General features: G+C 37.3%; 1 protein-coding gene and 1 long non-coding RNA gene across 6 annotated transcripts in view; one reads left to right on the plus strand and one right to left on the minus strand.

Moving 5' to 3' along the window:
• The window catches only part of YAF2 (YY1 associated factor 2), a 75568-nt gene that overhangs the window by 10337 nt on the left and 46351 nt on the right, over window positions 1-18880 (minus strand). The window contains exon 6 of one of the 5 annotated variants that reach the window (XR_003970325.1): window positions 1767-2077. The exons of the other annotated variants lie outside the window; for them this stretch is intronic. The gene's annotated coding sequence lies outside the window, so the exon portion shown is untranslated. Of the gene's footprint in view, window positions 1-1766; window positions 2078-18880 lie in introns of those variants that run through there. 5 annotated transcript variants of the gene reach the window in all.
• LOC115518820 lies at window positions 524-17370 on the plus strand. The gene is made up of 3 exons (XR_003970328.1): window positions 524-606; window positions 2090-2095; window positions 17359-17370. It is a non-coding gene; the product is annotated as an uncharacterized LOC115518820 (long non-coding RNA).

The following is an 18880-nucleotide window of genomic DNA, read 5'->3' on the forward strand; positions in this document are numbered from 1 at the left end:
CCAGGAGCCCCAACATGGGTCTTTTTAAAAAACATCCTTTAAGGGGCACCTTAAAGGTGATCGAGTGTCTGACTCTTGATTTTGGCTCAGGCCGTGATCTTACAGTTCGTGAGATCGATTCCCGCACTTGGCTCTGGGCTGACAGCGTGGAGCCTGGCTAGGATTCTCTCTCCACTCCCTCCCTTTCTGCCTTGCTCCATTCATGAGCACTTGCTCTGTCTCTCTCTCAAAATAAATAAATACAGTTAAAAAAATAAAAATAAAAAATACTTTAAGTCATTTCATGAATAATGTACAGAAGAAAAAGTAATAAAATTCAATGTTAAAAATTTTACTAAGACTTGAAAAACATACTAAACCCAAATTTCTATTCTGTAATAATGTGGTTTTAAAGGTATATAGACCTGAAATAGGTAAAGATTTATTTATTTATTTATTTATTTATTTATTTATTTATTTATTTATTTTATTTATTATTATTATTTTTTTATTTATTAAAGAAAAGCAGACTGCCATGTGCAGTGCCTCATTTGGATGTTTCTGGAGTTTTGGAAGCTTGACTACCCTACGTTCTCCTACAAATGGACCTTGAAAGCTTGTTTGGAGGTTCTAGCAGGGGAGTGCAGCTACTCGTATACCCTTGACCAAACGGTCCTCCTCTATCCGGAAGGTCGTCCTCTTCAAAGAAGCGCGCAGCTTCGGGAGGGACGCATATGGAGCGGTGAGGGAGGAAGGGGACACCCACCTAGCCAGCCAGATCAGCCAAATCAACCCTAGCGATCAATGGGGTGACAGATGTCACAGCCAGATCTCCCTTATATCCATAGATAAAGTTTTTTTTTAATTTGACTAACTCCTCATCAGCTACTAGGCCTAATCTTAGGACTATACTTACCTTGTAATACTGATTTCATGATTTCAAACACACCTCTACTAGATTTTGGCTTATCTTTGCTTCCACTTCTTGCACTGGCATTATCAGAACATTTTACTTTGAAAACCGTGATGGCTCGTAATTTTTTGGAGAGGACAACCATTTTCTTTGCTCCAAAATTATGGTTTCATTTTTAGACTAGGTATACGTGCCTATCCTTCAGAATCTACTTATGAATCATATCACGTAAATTTTGATGCCAAATATCAGAGAAGATGAAAGAATACAATCACATGTCTTTACAGCAAAACAAGATGGCTCAGGTTCATTGTTGCAAAATATTGCATGATAAAATCCTTTCTGTTGAATAACTACTCACGTGAGAAACCCTGTTTCCTTTTTGTCCTTAAAAATACAACGTTCTGTACTGTTTCTTGGGTTTGTGGGAAAATTCATCTAGTATATTATCATTTGAAGACTTATCAGAGAGCTCTAGCACCATGTAGCCTATAAAGAGTTAACAAGCACATAAGGATATAAATCACTCAGTGTGAACTCCCTGGATTTCTCAGATTTCTCCTGTAGTCTAGGGGAGCATTCTGCAGCCTGCTCAAAGACTCTTTCTCTCCCAGGCTTTCTGAAGTAGATCTTTTTTTTTTTCTTTTTTTTTTTTAAATAAATCCGTTTTTGAGATTTTGTGATGGAGAATAAGAAGGAAATTAGAAAGACACTAATGAGAGAGGTTTTGTTTTGTTGGGTTGTGGGGGTTGAAGAGGTTTTGAGAACTGTAGGTTGGGAGCAAAACTATTATGTGAGGACAGAGGTGGAAGAGGGAAAACGATAACTAAAAAAATGTTGCTAGGGCTCTTTTCACAGTTTCAAGAAACACAAATAAAGGATTTGCTACTTTATTTTACAATTGTAAAAAAACAAACAAAAAAAAAAAGAATGAGCTAATCTGCAAAATAATTAGCTTTAGTGGTTTTCCTTCCATGCATGGTCTATTTGTTGCACAGAACCCATTTATGTAACATGTTATTTTAGATTTTTTTAATGATAAAATATTTTTAAAAGAAATGTGCATCAAGTATTTGTGGAGCCCCTGCAGCACTTCTGCAGAATCCTGGTCTTCTACACTCCTCTGTAATGCTGTTGATCCTTCCATGGCTGTGTTCTATCTCCCCAGCAACTGGATTCTTATCCCTACATGAGAAGAGATCAGTAATCTCACTTATTTTTGTATCCCCAGCACTAGTACAGATCTTGTATCTCGATATTAATGATCATTAAAAATACCAGTTAAACATGATGCATAATAAATACAACTATTAAACAATCATATGGACACTGATTTGATGAGGTGCCAACTTTTGAGAATTCACTTTCTTGAAAAATTTGCTGTTGTCATCTTCTGAGCAATTTACTTCTTTTTCATGAAAATGGAATGAAGGGTTTAATGTACATGTCTGCTTTCTATAAAAATTTATTACTAAATCAAAAAATAAAAGTTCTTACTAAGTGGTTTTCTCCACCTTCAAAATATGAAATAATCTACTCTGCTAATACTAGCACTATTTGACTTACCAGCAAAATTCAAATATTACTGATAGTAATGATACTCAAATTCTTTGTTATTGTTTTTCCAGAAGAATCATTATGCTAACAAAATTTTACAAGGAATGTCAATATATTAAACTAAAACAAAAACAAAACCTAATTTCTATTTGAAATTGCTGTGGAGACTCCTGAACCCACATCTGCTCAGTGCTCATCCTCCAACCTCCCAGTTATCCCTGAAGTATGGCTGTGAGAAATACTAGTCAAAAACCACTGGTACAAGGTATTCACACTATACCACTTAAATTTACACCTCAGGTTCTACATACTCTTTCTTCTTGTCACTTGCCTCAGTGTGCTTACAAAATGCAAGGAACAATAGTCTTCATCATTTCAAGAATCTGAGTATTCTGAAGAGTTTTTACTTTAAGGTCTGTATTTAATTTTCAACATCAAACACTTGTGCAAAAACCCTGAACACATTTTTCCCTACTAAACTCCTGGGAAGTAGCAGCAGGGGAGACTTGATTCTTTGGCAGCTACTAAGAAGGTCTTGGTAAGGAGAGACAAAATAAATGACTACATCAGCTTTTAGAAAAACTAGGTTAGAGTGTTCAAGCAATTAAATCTGACAAACCCCTCAAATCAATAACCACCACCACAGTTCCCTTAATCTGAAAGACTAAAGACACTCTCTAGAGTTCAAACAGGTCCTCCTCACTTTTCCTTCTCCTCAGGCAAACAAATATCAAGTCTTTTCAATTTTTCTTTCGCATTATTGGAATGGCTTCCCCTTACCATTCTCATGACTACCACTTTCACCCAACCCAACCGCAACCTTCTATATTATCTACTTGATGGACTTTTGTCTTCTCCCCTCCAATCCAAGATTACTCTTCCTTACATTCATTTATTTAACAAATTTTTATTAAACTGTTCAAATTACTGTTCCGAGCACTGAATTTACTTTTACTGTGTGCCATGTTATCACGGGGTGACCTTGATTCTTATTTCAGAGAGAACAGAAGCTATTTGATGAAATCTCCACAATCTCCTATCTGTGCCCATATCCTCTAACTTCCCTATCCGTATTACCAATCACAGCCATGCCTCTATCCCTTATCCCTTCTCCAGGACTCCATTCCTGCTACTGACCTCCTTTCTTTCCTGCTTCAGTGATACTTCCTTCTGTAAATAGGTTATCCCTGTCAACATACAAACACAAAACAGTAGCTCTTACCTTAAAAAAAAGAAAGGAAAAACAACTCTTCCCCTAAGTCCACATACCTTTTTAGCTACTGCCCCATTTCTCTGTTCTCCTTTCTACTATAAGCATCAAATGGTTTGTCTATAGTCACTTTCAACACCTCTTTCCTCCATTCTCTGAACGTGCTCACCTCCATCAGGTTCTTGTCCCTACCATTTTACTAACACCATTACTTTCAAGATCAGCAACAATCACTTTACCATATCCACTGGTCAACTGTAGTTCATTCCTTGCTCAGTCTTTTCAAAAGCTGCATTTGAGTTTATCACTCCTTTATTTCGGGTAAAACTTTCTTCACAAGCCTCCAGAATGCCACACAATTTTTCTCCTGCATCACTGGCTACTCTTTCCCAGTCTCAATTATTGGTTCTTTTCCTTCTTTTACAATTTCTAAAATTTGGAGTGCATCAGGACTCAGTCTTCAGGTATCTCTTCTATCTACGTTAACCCTCAACGACAGTGCTACTCATGGTGTGGTCCACTAATCAAACCAAGGTATCAGCACTGAGGAGACTAGTACAGATGCAGATTTGCAGACCTTGCCCAAGAACTACAGATATTTTTTATGCACACAAAACTCAAGAAGTGCTATTCAGGGTGACCTCATTCAGTCCTTGCCTTAAATATCATCTGTACAATAGTTCTCAGCCCAGGCTCCACATTAGAATTAATTTACAAGGGGCGCCTGGGTGGCGCAGTCGGTTAAGCGTCCGACTTCAGCCAGGTCACGATCTCGCGGTCCGTGAGTTCGAGCCCCGCGTCGGGCTCTGGGCTGATGGCTCAGAGCCTGGAGCCTGTTTCCGATTCTGTGTCTCCCTCTCTCTCTGCCCCTCCCCCGTTCATGCTCTGTCTCTCTCTGTCCCAAAAATAAATAAACGTTGAAAAAAATTAAAAAAAAAAAAAAGAATTAATTTACAATACTTTTTAAAAATAACTATGCCTGGGGGGGGAGTTAAATATTGTTAAATTTTATAAGTAGAATAAGATTTGTAAAAATGAACAGATAACTTAAGAAAAAACTAAATTTTTTTAACTGAAACTACTACATTGAACATTAATTTTAATAATCAAAGTAGTCCCTGAATAATCTTTTCTGGGCATAAGAGCTTTCCCCAAGGAGACACACACACACACACACACACGTGCACACACACACAAAACCCCTCATGTTGAAACATGAAAAAATTGTGATCCATTCCACCCTAAGATATTTAACCAGAGAAGGAAATATATATCCATACAAAGAGTTCTTTATGAATGTTCACAGCAGCTTTATTTGTAATGGCCAAAAACTGAAAACAAACCAAATGTCCACCAAGAGATGAATAAAGAAATTACGGTACATTCATATAATGAAATACTGCTCAACAACAGAAAGGAATGAACTGACACACTCAACAACACAGCTGAATATCAAAACAATTATGCTTAAAGAGGCCATAGAAGACTATATACACTGTTATGATTCCATCTATGAAATTCTAGAATATGCAAACTAATCTATAGAGAAAGAAAATCAATAGTTGCCTAGCAACTGAGGATGGGAAAGAGGTAGGCACAGGAGGGAAGAATTAAAAAGGGGTACAAAGAAATTTCTGGTGATGATGGATATGTTCACTATCTTAACTGTGGTGATGGTTTCACAAGTATATTCGTATGTCAAAACTTATCATATCGTACACTTTAATTGTGTGCAGTATACTGTATGTCAGTTATACCTCAATAAAAGCGGTTTTTAAAAATGTTTAACCTAACTGGTAATCAAATTAAAAAATGCCCCAATCCTGAGATAAATCAATGCATCCAAGGTTGAGAACTGATCTATACAACTCCAAAATTTGTATCACCAACCCCAATGTCTCCCCTAAACCCTAGACTTACATAACCAACTGCCTATTTAACATCTTCACTTCAATGTCTAGTAGCAACTCAAAATAACTTAGCTTATTCAAAACTACTTCTGATTCGTTCCTTCTTCCACTCTTCCAGTCTCTCACAGTCTTCCTATCTTGGTAAATAAACTCCATTTTTCCAGTTGCTCAGACCAAACACATGGTAGCAGTCTTCATTCTCCACTTTCTCTCACACTCACATCTAATTTACCAGCAAATGCTTTCCACTCTACCTTCAAAATAGATCGAGAATTGGATTTCTCACCAACCCCACTGATGCCACCCTTGTATTGCCACTTGCCCCTGATTCTTCAACTGCTTTGCTATAGACTATTCTCTCACAAAGCAGCCAGGTGATCATTCCAGATATAAATCAAATTATATCACTCCTCTGCTTAAAATCATTCATTGGGTTCCTCTTCCCCATCTAAACCCCTTCCCCCTTGTTACACTCTGGCAACCAGAGTGTATGGCAATTGAAAATAAAATCCAAAATTCTTGCTCTAGTCTGAAACCCTACATGATTCAGTCTCTCTCTCCATTTCATCTTCTTTAATCTCCCCTCCGGAAACCTCTATTCCTGTGTTTCAGTTGGTCTGGGGTGCCACAACAAATATTGTAGACCGTGAGGCTTAAACAACAGAAATTTATTTTCTCACAGTTCTGGAGGCTACAAAGTCCAAAATCAAGGTCCAGCAGGGTATGGCTTCTGGCGAGTGCTTTCCTTCTGGTTCGCAGAGAGCCTCTTTCTCACTGTATCCTCACATAGTAGAGAAAGACAGAGATCACCCTTTTCCTCTTCTTATAAAAAGCCACTAATTCTATCACACCTTTCACCAATCTTTATGACCTCATTTAACCTGATTTACCTCCTAAAAGCCCTATCTCCAAATATAGCACACTGGGGATTAAGACTTCAACATATAAATTTAGGGGGAGGGGACACAATTTAGTCCATAATATCCAACCTCAATGGCCTTCTACTCCTGCCTGAGGATTTCCCCTACTTATTATTCCCCTCTGCCTATTCACTCCCTCACTTCTTCCAGGTCTCTGCTCAAATGCCAGCTGTCAGTTAAGTCTTTCCTAACCTGAAATAAAATAACACTCTCCCCTCCAACTCTGCTCCCCACTCTGCCCATTACTCTGTCTCTCTCCGTATGCTTTCTTTTCTTCAAAGCACTTGTTTCTACTTACCATGTTATATATTATTAGCTTATTGCCTGTCTTCCTCTACCAGAAAGGAATATAAGCTCGCTATCACCCCCATAATTATAAACGGGGACATTTTCCTGTTTCATCTGGTTCACTGCTGTTTGCCCTGTGCCTGAAGAAAGAAAGAAAGAAAGAAAGAAAGAAAGAAAGAAAGAAAGAAAGAAAGAAAGAAAGAAAGAAAGATCCAATGTGTTTTTAATGGATAGGTGAATGTTAAATCCTCCTACTAAAAAATTTCCAGGGACCCTAAGTGATCCTAAGGCAGTTTTTACAAGCCTGGCTATACATTAGCATCACAAGGAGTCTAATAAAAATTACAATACTTGGGCCCCACCTAGACCAATGGAATTAACACCCTCAGGAGTTAAACCTGGTATTTTTCAAAGCTTCTGAGTTGCTCATACTGTCACTGGCCTACAGAATAAGATCAAAGTGCTGGCTGGCTACGTTGTCAGATCTCTCCAAATCAGACTCCAGGATTTGGATCTGTCCAGTAAAGCAAGTTACTACATTTCGAATTGTACTTTCCTAATGCATCTTGGATCCCATCTTTTCCGAATAGCCTTAACTACTCTGGTCTATATATACATGGTCTATGTATATATCTATATACAAATCTCTCCCCTCTCTGAAACCCGATAGCACATGTAGACTATGTCAGATTATCATATTAAATACACATATAACTATATAATGAAATATAATTTATTCCCATTTTTAAACCTCTTACATTTTTTTAGCCCCCACAAGTGCCATGGACATACTGAACAGATGCTGAATGAAGACAGTTTCTTCATAAAATTATCTCCTTTTCAATTTATATGAAACCAGAGAAAGGGTACATACTCAAACCCTCCTGTTAAGAACCACTTAGGGGCTCGTGGGTGGCTTGGTCGGTTAAGTGTCTGACTTCAGCTTAGATCATGACTTCACGGTTTCTAAGTCATGGCTTCATGACTTCTGTGCTTGACAGCTCAGAGCCTAGGGCTTGCTTTGGATTCTGTGTCTCCCTTTCTCTCTGTTCCTCCCCCGTTCATGGTCTGTCTCTTTCTCTCTCAAAAATGAATAAATGTTAAAAAAAAAAAAAAAAGAACCACTTAAATTACCAGTTATAAAATAAGTAAGTCACAGGGATGAAAAGCATAGCATAGGGAATATAGTCAATAATATCCTAATAACTACGTGACAGATGGTAACTACACTTAGGGTGGTTAGCATTTCCTAATGTACATAATTGCTGAATCACTATGTTGTAAACCTGACACTAATGTCAACTATTTATCAATTAAAAACAATTTTTTAAAACAATCAGCAGGGTTCTTAACCCTGACCACACATTGTAATCTCCTGATGAGCTCTTAAAGCAATATATCCCTGTTGGGGCCTGACTTTTAGGGGCTCTGATTTATTTCGCCTGGGTTAGAGCCCAGGTATCCTTTTTTGGCTCATTTTTCCAGTTTCCAAGGTGATGCCAACGTGTAGGAAAGGTTGAAAACCAATGACTAAAAAACATCAAATCTAGATGCTCTTCTTTTTCTAAATAAAGACACTGGCAATATTAAAAGATGTTATTTGATTTTAAAGTCTGTAGAAAACATCACTCATATTTTCCAAGCCTTTCTTTTATGATATGAACTTATATGTCCATATATGATATGATATGGATAGCACACTTATTGATCAAAATAGGTCTATTTTTAGCTAAAACAAATCTTACCTGGAAATTAATTTTCTTTTATTTATGGTTGACTTTCCATTCTTGCAACCTATATTTATGGAGGACTTATTGGTACAAGCTATTTTTCCTAAGTTTCTCTTTTTTCCTTCATTCATTTGCTCATTCATGAAAATGGCAGGCAATTATTGTGTCAGGCAGTCTTCTGAGTTGGTTCCCAATAAGCCCTACCTCCTGGTATTCATGCTCTTGTCTAATCCCCTCGCTGTCAGTAGGCTGGATCTAATAAAGCGCTTCTAACAAACAGAGATAGCAAAATTAATTGATGCTACTTCCAAAATCAGGTTACTAGAAGACTCTAGCTTCCATCTTGCTCACACTCTCCTGCCATGTTGTGGACTCTCTACAGAGTGGCTCACATGACAAAGAACAGTGGAAGCCTCTGGTCAACAGAGGAACTGAGGCCTGCCAACAGGCTGGAAGTAATTCCTCCCCCAAGCATGCTTTGAGATGCCTGCAGCCTGTGAGAGACCCTGAATCAGAGGACCCACATGAGTTACACCCAGATTCCTGACTGGCAGAAACTGTGAGGTAATTAATACTTGTTGTTTTAAGCAGCTAAGTTTTGAGGGAATTTGTTATGTTCCAACAGATAACTAATATATGTATTGACACCTACTAACATTCCAAGTAACAAGATGCCATATGTTACAGAAAATCTAGTGTCTATCCTGGAGGAAGGTTTCTTTGATACACCACTGAAATTTTACGTATTACAAAGAAGTTATGGTACTGACTTAGCTCACCACTGCCTTTAGTGTGGGACAAGCTGTCCCAGGCTTCAAGTTACTGAAGTAAATGCTTGATATGTCCTTCACTTAATGTCCTCATACAGCTGTTCTAGTTGGTATTTCTTTGCTCCTCTGTAGTGTTCACCTTTATTTTGTGCTGTCAGTTACTCCTGTTGCACAGTTTACTGTGTCTTGTCTCTCCTTATTCCTTTGCCCTACTGCCTTTCCTCTGCTTCTTGGTCCAGTGTGGGTTAAGACACTGATTTTCAGTCATCATCAGATGGTAGTATTGTTCCTTTCATTTTACCTCTCCTTTACTTTTACCACCCAGACCTGTTACTTCCTGTGTTCTTAGAACAGCTTAGCACAACATTCCCAAAGTATGGTCTGTGTACCACTAGTGGGCCCTATCAGTCAATCAAGTAAAATCACTCTGGTATAATCACAAATTTAAAAAGATCAATTATGATTTTTCACAGAAATTCTGTTATTTTGTAAAAATCCAAACTCATAAAAGTAGAGATGAAAATAATTCCAGAAATGCCAAAATTCAGAATAATGATGTAAAGTAAACACTGAGCGAGAGATTTCAACAGAACACAATGTCAATCAGAGTGATTAGGGCAGGTGAATCTGCAAGTGTTAATGTGTGCACTAGTACCTGGAAAATTAAAGTGTACTGATAAATATCTAAAAACTGGTTTTAATAAACCAGCATTCTTTTGCCTCTAGTGACAATATAATCCTTTGTCAAAAAGTGCCACGAAGTATCAAAGCTTTTGAATAATTTTCAGAATTATTGGCAAACCAAGTAAGTTTTTACAAAACAAAAACAAAATACAGTCTTCAGTGTAAAACTGATTCATTCTGTCACTAAAAACAGAGAAGTCTAAAACCACAAAGGCATCATTCATAGTTGTACTTATAATAGCAAAAACATTATAAAGAGAAGCTTTAAAAAACACATTCACAAAGTTGATGACATGTTTGAAGAGAAAGCATAAGGCACAAAATCCTTTTAATAAATGGTAGAGCTGGGCAATGTATAGTATTAATAACGTATAATGTAGAAGAGTTAATACTATTACATGTTCACACTAGATTTTTTGCTTTACAGTTAGAACCACAAATATGAAAAAATATCACTCAGTTCTTGTTATATCACAGACAATCTGACAGAGAAGTGATCAATGACTGATTTATCACTGATACCCCAACCTACAGAAAAGGTACCGCCAGTAGAGTGAAACTATATTAAAAACTGTGAACTATGCACAAGGTGGGCTGGGATCAGTACTGACAGAATACCAGCTATTTGTGTAGGTATGCAGTTTTTATAAAAGAGGTTAGAATTACTTGCCTAATCCATATATTGCTTTAGACCTCAATGTATACAGCTAGCAATCAAAAATACACCTCCCAACTTTATTATCAGAATGGTCATAATATCTTTTCTACACAAAGAAAATACTGAATATATTTTCTACCTTAATATAAGCTGTTGCAGGAAAAAGTGTTTACATTTCTTCAAGACACTAATAACATCTGAAATGATCATTTCTGCGATTTCTAACACTTGCTCAAGTAGTATGCATATCTGAGCAGTATGTTTAGCATCTTGAATAGCATGAATATGCTGACTTAGGGTGCAATACAAAAAAAGTTAATTTTAGTTTAAGAAAAAGCCAGATAGCCAAGAGATTGACTTTCCCACTAAGATTAACCAGAAAACTAATTAATATTACATTTGTCACTGCCTCAATCTGAAATATTCAAACTCTCAACATTGTAGGGAGTCAACGTTCATCAAGAATCTGAGAGTAAAAGAAACGGCCTAAGAAATTATCTATAATTTAGGGTCATATTCAATCTAAATATCTAGAATTATCTGAATAAGCCATTACTTGTTACCATTTCAGCAAATTATAATTTTAAGTTAGCAGAACTTAAGGACAGGAAAATAACCATAAAATTTGGACAACCTGATTTATAGTTCAAGTCCATGAGCTCTATAAAAACTTAGTAAACAATATCTTTCATAGATGTGACTTATAAATAACTATTTTTTAAAATACTACTTTTAATCACTTTATTTTTTTAATGTTTTACTCATTTGTTTTGAGACGGAGTGGCAAAGAGAGAGGGAGAAAGAGAGTCCCAAGCAGGCTCTGCACTGTCAGTGCAGAGCCCTACAGGGGCTCAGTCTCATGAACCCCAAGATCCTGACCTGAGCCAAAATCAAAGGAAGGACCCTTAACCAACTGAGCCACCCAGCACACCTTATTTTTATGTCTTATTTTCAGAGACAGCAGGAGCAGGGGAGAGGGGCAAAGAGAGAGAGAGAGAGAGAGAGAGACAGAGACAGAGACAGAGACAGAGAATCTTAAGCAGGCTCCACCATGCTCAGCACAGAGTCTAACATGGGGCTCGATCCCATGACCCTGGGATCATGACCCGAGCCGAAATCAAGAATCGGATGCTCAACCAGATGACACCCAGTACCCTTAAGTTTTTTTAATTTACATGAAGTTGTGGTATGCTTATATATCCTCTGTGTTCCAAGGATATTTTAAAATTGAGATTCAATGGCATAATGTTTAAGAGCCTGGTTCTGAAATAAGTCTGCCTGGAGTGCAAAATTGCTCTGATACTTAAAATCTCATTTGTCAGTGAGAAGCAATATTGTGAGGAGTGAAAGTTGTGAACATGAAAACATCTTAACACATTGTGTTATACATAATAAGCATTAAAGATTAATAATAAACTATTATTTATTTTTGAAGTTTTTCAGATAATTTAATATATGGAAAAGCTGAAAGCTACTAATTTGTGAAGATAACACTAAAATTTGATTTAGAAATGCATTCTTATAAGAGTTTGTCTCTGTCATTCTGTAATATCTATTTTTTTAGCCTCATGGTTTTACATATAACTTTATCTTTTTTTTTATTTATTAGCATGTCTGAGAAACTTTCTAGAAGATGTTGATTTGTCAGGATTTTTGTAAAATCTCAAAATAATTTGCAAACTTGATTTTCATATACATTTATTATCAAGTATGAATGTGCCATCTTTAGTTTTAAGGCACAGTTTTCTAATGAATAGAAAATTCGTTACAAAAGAAATTGTTATAAAAAATTGTTACAAAAGAAATGAGAGTTATGAGTAAAGAGAATAACATTTATCTTTCTGTATACTTCCTTTAGAAATTCACAGGATTTTAATGTTAATTATCTCAGAACCCCACCCAATCACACATATAATAATGAAAGCATTGCAAATGCTGTTAATTAATAAGCACCCAAACCATTATGAATCAATTACTCCAGCACCAAGTTTGATACCCAGTGGGTGTTCAATAAACATTTGTTGAAATGAATTGACACAACAAACTTGAATTGAGCCTCCTGTGGTTGTTCATTTCTCTTCACAATCTGCATTTTATAAAGAAAGCAGCAAATTTACTAAGGGAAGTCAATGTCATTTAATTGACAGAGTCTAGCTTAGCCAGTCATGATTAAAGAGGATGGGGGGCGCCTGGGTGGCGCAGTCGGTGAAGCGTCCGACTTCAGCCAGGTCACGATCTCACGGTCCGGGAGTTCGAGCCCCGCGTCAGACTCTGGGCTGATGGCTCAGAGCCTGGAGCCTGTTTCCGATTCTGTGTCTCCCTCTCTCTCTGCCCCTCCCCCGTTCATGCTCTGTCTCTCTCTGTCCCAAAAAAAAAAAAAAAAAAAAAAAAAAACGTTGAAAAAAGAGGATGGTATTTTCTTGTCTTATTGAAATTACACATAAACCCCTTACAAAGGGATTCTGATGTATGTAAAGTATTTCAGCTAGGATTCACCAAGTATTATGATAGTCCCATCCTTACTTTTGCTATTTTTTTTCACAATTTTTTTAAATTGACACCCAAATTAGTCAGCATATAGTCCAACAATGATTGTAGGAGTAGATTCCTTAGTGCCCCTTACCCATTTAGCCCATCCCCCCCCAAACCCCCTCCAGTAACCCTCAGTTTGTTCTCTATATTTATGAGTCTCCTATGTTTTGTCCCCTTCCCTGTTTTTATATTATTTTTGTTTCCCTTCCCTTATGTTCATCTGTTTTGTCTCTTAAAGTCCTCATATGAGTGAAGTCATATGGTATTTTTCTCTAATTTCACTTAGCAAAATACCCTCCAGTTCCATCCATATAGTTGCAAATGGCAAGATTTCATTATTTTTGATTGCCAAGTAATACTCCATTGTGTGTGTATGTGTGTATATATACACATATACGCACACCACATCTTTATCCATTCCTGTATCGATGGACATTTGGGCTCTTTCCATACTTTGGCTATTGTTGATACTGCTGCTATAAACATGGGGGTGCATGTGTGCCTTTGAAACAGCACACCTATATCCCTTGGATAAATACCTAATAGCACAATTGCTGGGTCGTAGGGTAATTCTATTTTTAGTTTTTTGAGGAGTCTCCATACTGTCTTCCAGAGTGGCTGCATCATACTGTTTTCCAGCTTGCATTCCCATGTAACATCTATTTTTTTAATGTTTATTTTTGAGAGAGAGAGAGAGAGAGAGAGAGAGCGCGAGCGACAAGAGTGTGAGTGGGGGGGGGGAGGGGCAGAAAGAGAGGGAGACACAGAATCTGAAGCAGGCTCCAGGCTCTGAGCTGTCAGCAGCTGTCAGCTGTGTGATGCTGGGCTTGATCTCACAAACCACAAGATCATGACCTGGGCCAACGTCAGATGCTTAACCGACTGAGCCACCAAGGTGCCCCATATTGTCATTTTGAAATAAAATGGGACTCTGAAGTCCCAATTTGGAAAAAACTAAAAGCTACTTGGCTTATTTCACCTTTGTTTTGCTCAATTCTAGAGTAGAGATAGACAACTAGCACTAGCCTTGAAGATGGCCCTGATGAGCCTCGTTATCTCTTGGCATTCACCCCTTGTAGAGTCTCCTCCCACACTCAACAGTGCTGATGTGTGTATCCAGAAGAATACTGCAGAAATCACTAAGTGGGATTTTTGAGGGTAGGTCATAAAATTCACAGTGACTTCCATCTTGTTCACTCTTGGATCACTCAGTGTGGGAGAAGCCAACTGTTATGTCATCAGGACACTGAAGCAGGCCTACGGGGAAGTGCAAATAGCAAGGAACTAAGGCTTTCTGCCAACAACAGCCAGTGTGACTACGCCATCTTGGAAGCAAATGCTGCAGCTGAGTCAAGCCTTCAGATGCGGCAGCCTCATTTGACATCTTAATTGCAACCTCATGATAAATCCTGAGCCAGAACTATTAAGCTAAGCTGCTCCAAATTCTTGACTCACAGAAACTGTGAGCAAATCTTTTGGGATGGTTTGTTAAACAGAAATATATAATAAATCTGTTTGCCAAAAATCCATGTGAAAAGAGTGGTTTCTGGTATGGGAAGGAGGAGCACAGATGAGACAAAGAGGGAGCAGAATAGGAGTACAGGTAATTAAAAAGTGAATAGAATAGGGACACCTGGGTGGCTCTGTCAGTTAAGCCTCGAACTTCAGCTCAGGTCATGATCTTGCAGTTCTTGAGTTCAAGCTCTGCATCAGGTTCTTGTGCTGACAGCTCGGAGCCTGGACCTTGCTTCAGACTCTATGTCTTCTCTCTCTCTACCCCTGCCCTGCTTGTGCTCTGTCTCTCTCTCAAATAAACATTAAAAAGAAAAAAAAAAAGTAATATATCAATGCAAAGTGTTCAAAGTGTTTTTGGCTACCATTTCTAGGTTTCTTTTTGTTTTGTATTTTGAGAGAGTGAGACAGCAGGGGAGCTCAGAGAGAGGGAGAGAAGAGAGAGAGAATCCCAAACAGGCTCTGCACTGTCAGCACAGAGCCTGACGTGGGGCTCAAACTCACGAACCATGAGATCATGACCTGAGCTGAAATCCAGAGTCAGCCGCTTAACCAACTGAGCCACCCAGGTGCCTCTATTTCTAGGTTTCTAAGATGATTTTGTTTTAACTTTTTTTTAGTTTATTTATTTTGAGAGAGACAGAGAGCACAGCAGGGGAGAGGCAGAGAGAAGGAGAGACAGAATCCCAAGCAGGCTCCGCGATGTAAGCACAGAGCCTCATGCGGGCTTGAACTCACGAACCTTGAGATCATGACCTGAGCTGAGATCAAGAGTCAGACACTTAACTGACTGAGCCACCCAGGCGCCCCAGTTTCTAAGATGATTTTAATTTTCTTCTTTGTCCTATCTCTATTTTCTACACCTTTAAAAAATGTTTTACTTTTTGAAATAAAAACAGAAACTTTCAAAGTATTCATATGTATAATTTTATTATATAATACTTTACTTGAAAATAACTGAAGGTCAATTGTTAAGATCACTATTCACTTCAAAGCTTCACCTATATGCAAGATACTGTGCTAAATCCAAGAAGGGGCTAAAAAATGAAGACAATATGGTTCGTAACATCATGGAGCCTCTGTTTTAGTGGGAGAAACAGACGTGAGGGATCCAATAATGGCCTAGAACATAGTATACTCTCAGTAAATATTTGTTGAATAAATATGAAAGGTAGGACACACTAAAAGAGCACACCTACAACTGGGAGAGTCAGACTGGAAAAGAAAAATGTTAGAGAAGCCTTCCTGAAGAGCTTATACTTAAATTGCACATTAAGTTGCAGAATTTCAACACATGGGACTGAAAAGAAGGGCAATTAAGACAGAGGGAGCAAAGGGGCACCTGGATAGCTCAGTCAGTTGAGCGTCTGACTTCAGCTGAGGTCACGATCTCACAATTCGTGGGTTCGAGCCCCACATCAGGTTCTGTGCTGACAGCTCAGAGCCTGTTTCAGAGTCTGTGTCTCCCTCCTTTTTCACCCCTCCCTTGCTCACACTCTGCCTGTCTCAAAAATAAAACACTAAAAAAAAAATAAAAAAGAGGGAGCACTATGAGCAGCCACAATGTCAAGAGGATGCGTGGAATTTCCAGAGCATTTTCAGAAACCCATAATTAGTAAATAAGCTAGCATTGCTAGAATACGGATATTATAATAGGGAACAAAGCTGGAAAGGCAAGTTGGAACCAGGATATGGAAAGTTGTGACTTATATATTAAGTTGCCTGAAGTCTGGATTTCTTTTGAAGGAATAGGGAGCTATCACAAGTTCAATCCATAAGGTATTCTATTTTTCCATGTGTTTGAAATGTTATTTAATAAATAAAAAGTTTAAAAAACAGAATCCATTTTTGAATCCTCGCTGCTGATAATGAAAGGTGGTCAGACTTGAAATAAGGAAACCAATATGAAATTATTGCCATATTTGAGAGAGAGAGAGACGATAAGTGTCTAAAGTAGGGCTCTGGGGTTTAAACGGGCTATGTGAGAGAATGTGAAGAAAACCACTCAGGAGTCTAATTGGATCTGGGGCTCTTGAGACAGAGAGGAGGAGGCTTTGAGACATCAAGGTTTAAGGCTGGATGATTAGAGGCATGATGATGCCACAATAGCAGAAACATATTTAAAGTCTGCTATTTAGCCTTGTGTATGTATATATTTGCGTGTATATGTGCACATATGTACACATATACATAAATACATATTATCTATAATCTGTTAAATGTTATACACATTATATATTATAAACATTATATATAATGTATTTGTAGCAGATATAAAGTCCTTAAAAATTTTACTTTCCTGGTTATGTTTCTCAGGCTACTATTAATATCAAATGGAATTTCATGAATATTAACTGAGCATATATGCTACAGATAGGGAAGATAAGCAAACCCACACTAAGTATCAGAGGAAAATTAACCTAGTATAAACACCTTTTGTCGATAATTCATATACAAATAATCAGTCCAAAACAAACAACAGGATCAATAATGAATATATAACAGTAGCACATTCTTTCAAAATAAAATTAGTTACATTTAACTTTGGAAGTGTTAGAACACAAATCTTGAGCAAAACTGCCTGTTTTAATTTACTTTTGTCATTTTCTTTACATTTTTTCTACTTAAGATGCCTGTAATCACAAATTTCATTCTAATTTAAAAAAAAATTTTTTTTTTTTTTTTGGAGAGTGAGAGAGCACACGTGAGCACAAGCAGGGGAGAGGCAGAGAGAGACGGAGACACAGAATCTGAAGCAGGCTCTAGGCTTTGAGCTGTGAGCACAGAGCCCAATGCAGGGCTCGAACTCACAAACCATGAGATCATGACCTGAGCTGAAGTCGGACACTTAACCGGCTGAGCCATCCATGTCCCCCTAAAAATGTCCTTTTAAAGATAGCTATTCTTATAGTTTGAAATATTTTTAAATTTAAACCTAATAACACCAATCACTGCTAGCCTACTTCTTTATGATCATATTATATATTATATTTTCTATGTATGTATATGTATATTACATATTACTATTACATTTTCACAATTAAGAGTCATAATCAACAAATGACTATCTTTTATCTGCTAGTAGGTGATTTAATTCAGCCTGCGTTAAGTTCTCCAAAATTTGGATCGATGACTATTGAAATTTATGACATAATACCGTATTTCTTAGAAAAACCACATTCTGAATAAACATTCATGTTTGCTAAGACAGACTTAGCTCTAATCAGTTAAATTATATCACAAACCAGTAAGTAAACAACTTGGTTTGTACACAAGTGAGCTGAATTACTTTAGAATTAATAGGTCATAATGACATATTCCAAAATAACTGAAAAGGGGAAGTTAAGGTTTAACAGGAAATAAAAAGAAACATGCAACAAAAAGAGGCTCACCTAAAGAAGAGAGGAAAAAACTCCAGAAGAGATTTCTGCTTCTGAACAGAATGTCCTAATTTAGGAAGGACAAATATCGTCTATTCTCATTATATCTCAGCCAAACACAAGTGAACTCCCAGCTTCTCTTAGGGAATGAGGATAGGGGGTTGGGCAAAGTAGGTGAAGGGGAGTGGGAGATACAGGTTTCCAGTAACGGAGTGAGTAAATCACAGGGATAGAAGGTACAGCATAGGGAATACAGCCTTGTATGGTGACAGAACGGTAGCTATATTTGTGGTGAGCACAGCATAAATACAGACTTGTGGATAGCATAAACATAGACTTGTGGAAGCACTATGATGTATACCTGAAACTAATGTAACACTTTGTGTTAACCAATAAAATGAAAAAAAGAACAGAAGTGTATTAGGCTCCCCAAAGGGGGTAAATAAAAAGAAACTTGACAAGACTACCTTTTTAATCTCATAAAATATGTGCTAAATGGAAGCTATGTGCAGAAATTTTTGTTTGACAGGTCACAAATATAATTTACTAAAAAAACAGTGCTACTGAGTTAATACAGACCAACAATGACCACAAATTAGCACAGTTCTTTGAATAACTTGAAATTCCTAAAAAAAGGATTTTCTTAACATAGAATTTACTAAATTATCAGAGTTTTCAAATATATTTAGCAATTCACTGGTATGTAATTCAATGCAAATGAAAAGATACCACCACTTTAATATTCAAAGTTATATGCAGTCAAACGGAAAATATAAGACCTGTGCATTTTACTGTATGTTGATTATACTTTATTAAAAAATGAAATGTAGCAAGATC

Source organism: Lynx canadensis, chromosome B4 (genome assembly GCF_007474595.2).
Source record: "Lynx canadensis isolate LIC74 chromosome B4, mLynCan4.pri.v2, whole genome shotgun sequence".
Classification (NCBI taxonomy): Eukaryota; Metazoa; Chordata; class Mammalia; order Carnivora; family Felidae; genus Lynx; species Lynx canadensis.